The sequence below is a fragment of the Monopterus albus genome, unplaced genomic scaffold (assembly GCF_001952655.1).
Source record: "Monopterus albus unplaced genomic scaffold, M_albus_1.0 scaffold298.1, whole genome shotgun sequence".
Classification (NCBI taxonomy): Eukaryota; Metazoa; Chordata; class Actinopteri; order Synbranchiformes; family Synbranchidae; genus Monopterus; species Monopterus albus.
In genome coordinates, this window is record NW_018128178.1 from 261,359 (window position 1) to 264,619 (window position 3,261).

The following is a 3,261-nucleotide window of genomic DNA, read 5'->3' on the forward strand; positions in this document are numbered from 1 at the left end:
ACCGCACGAGGTATGTCTCCCTCATTGTTCACACTGGAAAAATACACGTTGCTTCCTGTTGCTGGCAGAACAGACACACAGCTGCAGGAAAATTCGAAATATCCAGCACCGGTCTCTAGAGCTGCAGAGGTAGAAAGTAAGAACATTTACTTGAGTATTGTGCTTAGAGTACAGTTTTGAGGTTGTGCTACAGTATTGTGGGTCTTTTTTTGCAGTGGATTACATTTATTTGACAGATTGATTTAAAAAAGGAGGTACAGTTAAAAGTAAAAATTCAGTATTTCAGTTGGTTTTCTGACACAATTAAATGTAGACATTATCTTCATTACCTTTTTTTTGCTCAATGTCAAACATGCTGTAGTATAACAATGAAATCTGTTATATATGGTATTTTTGAGCAACAGTTTATGTATCAGTCAGAGTAGGTCTAATGAAAGATCAGGTTCCATTATGACAAATGAAAAACCTAATGTGGAGCTTGATCTATTGGAGGGAACACATTTTAGAATGTTTCGTCTCCTGCTGCTTAGATTATGATCATTTTGACCAATTTGCCTTTAAAGGAAGTGTAGCACCAAATTACTGGAGAGTGCCTTTAGAGTGGAGGAGATCTCTTCCAGCACCAACAGTTCCAGCAGCACCTTATCATTGTTGATAAAACAGGCTGCTACATTGGACCAAACAACAGTGTATTTTTTGACCTTTTTCTGAAAATTCTCTTTGATATATTGTCTTAAATTTCCTCATCAGGTTGGTGGAAAGCGAATGGAGAGACAGAGGAAGGAAAGGAAATACTGAGACAAAAAGTGAGAAGTTGAAGTAGACAGCAGGCGAATCACAGCGGAGCGAGGAACTAAAGAGCATGTGAGACATGTTTTCCTGGCAGAGCTCCCTGAAGCACTGCACATTCTCTTCAAGATTAATTGGAGCTCTGTCTGTTTTTGCTTTTTCAGCCTGTGAATTACCCACAGATTATAGAAAAACAACTGTTCGCCCACTTACCCCGGATTCAGCCTGTGTGATTATGCAACGAGTGACAACCAAGACAAACACCCAGCACTTGCTCGGGCTGCTCCAACAAAGCCTTGATTTTTTTTTTTTTATGTTCTGTTCATTTCACAAACTGCCATTCATTTACATAAAGATTAATAAAACATATCAGTCATGATGATTACAACGACAAAGAAATATTTATTAAATCTTTTTTTGTGGTTTGTTTAGCTAGTCATAGCTGTTCCAACACATGTATTTACAAAGAAATGGCCTTTCTGTAGAAAAGTTTAGCGAGTGATTGAGCAGCAAACAGACAGAAGAGTTCAGGTGAGTACAGAAGAGGATGAGGCTCATAGAGGCACAAGGTACAGTTACTACAGTTATAAAAGAAATGTGCAGTTTTGTGGCACATCTGTGTCCAGTTTGGGGGAAAACACAGCTGTGGCTAAAGTAAAACATTTCCAATGCTAGATGCACTGACAAAAATGCACATCCATTTTGTTTTAGATACAGAGGATGGTGAGCAGACATCGCAAACCAGGGACACAGTAGTGTTAACTTCAGGCTACATGGTACCAAATTCAGGTGAAGAGGAAATCCTTACAACACATTACCCATCCTCCTTATAGCACAGTTTGTTCAGAAAACATGAAACATCAAATACAGACTTTCTCCTGTTGCCACAAACAAATACACTGCACTTCTACACCAATAAAAATCAATCGCATCTCGTGAATCCTGCAACACTGTTGTTACGGCAATATTAACTTGACTTGGAAACACCTGGAGGTGAGGTTTAGCAAAAATCCACAAACAGAAACAGAGGACATCCTGCACCTTAAAGACACTTTGGATGCAACAATACAAAGAGCAAAAGCAGTTTAAAACAAAGACAAAAAAGGTTTTCTAGCTCTTGGGGATCCATCTGTTCTTTCTTCAGGCCCTTTGATTCATGATTGTAACCCGACTATGCTGCGTGTTTAATATGTGCCATGTTTGCACAAACACATTTACAGATAGTGGGTGCAATGTTGACCTTGTTTTTTTTTTATTTCATATAAAAGACATATAAAATGAAATAAAGCATTTTCATATCAAACACTGGCTTGTTTTCTTGCTAAGAACAGTAATGTGTCAGTTAAATCCCTTCAAAAGAGGTGAAAAAATGAAAGTATTTAACACTATATGTTACAATTTTTGGATACACAGTATCCACAGAACTGATTTTTTTTTCAGACAATGAATTCAGTAACTGTAGACTTTTAACATTGGCAAACCTTGAATGTACGGAGGCTGAAATGTGTCAGAAGGAAAAAATGTTGTATTAGTAGTAATTTGTGCTTTCAAATTAAATGATTTGGTGTGTACCCTGCCTCTCACCAAATATCAGCTGGGAATGGCTCCATGGCTGTGATCCTCTACAGGAGAAGCTGTATACTTATTCACTCCCCAAAACTGAGCAACTCCTACTCTCAACATGCTTCATTTATTTTCCTAAATGAGTAATTCTCCCTCTCAAATCATGCACTCAAACTAACAGTGTAATGTTATGACCTTCAGTTCTTCGCTCCTTAGCAACTTCAGCTGAGATTTAATGACACTTTTATTTCAGCTTTGTACTGTGATGCAAAAATGCATATTATTTAGTTGTTTTCTCTGAAACCTAAAGGAGAAGAGCATTTGAAATATTGTGGCATTGTGTACTATATTACACATTTAGTAATTCACGGGAACTAATCAATGTAAGAAATAATATAGAGTAGGTGATGGTAATAAAGCTACAAAATTGAAAAATTGCATCCTCTGGTGGACTGGTTATAGTGTCTTACTTATTTATCTATTTGTAAGATGCAGTGCTTTTGGGGGGTTAAACCTGAGATTAAAAGTCAGTATTTCTCAGCCTCTGCTGCTCTGATTTTGATCATTCTTTATGTTAATATGTCTCCTGTAAGTCCACAAACTTTATGGAAATGACCCTTTAAGAGAGTAACTCATGAGAAAGTTTTCCTTCCTGACACTAAATATCATAAGATGCTAATTTTATTCTTGTACTGTCATTCTTATTCTGGTAAAATACCAACTTCACTCCCATAACATTAAATCTTTCTTTGTAAAACTATGATTTTGTTCTCATTATTTTTATCTTAATAATATGACTTATTTTTAAAATACTTACTTCATTCTCATAATTATAACCTTTACATGAAAAGGTTATGTTAATCTTATTATTAATTATGTTTAGTTCTCTCCACAGTGGCCCTATACCTC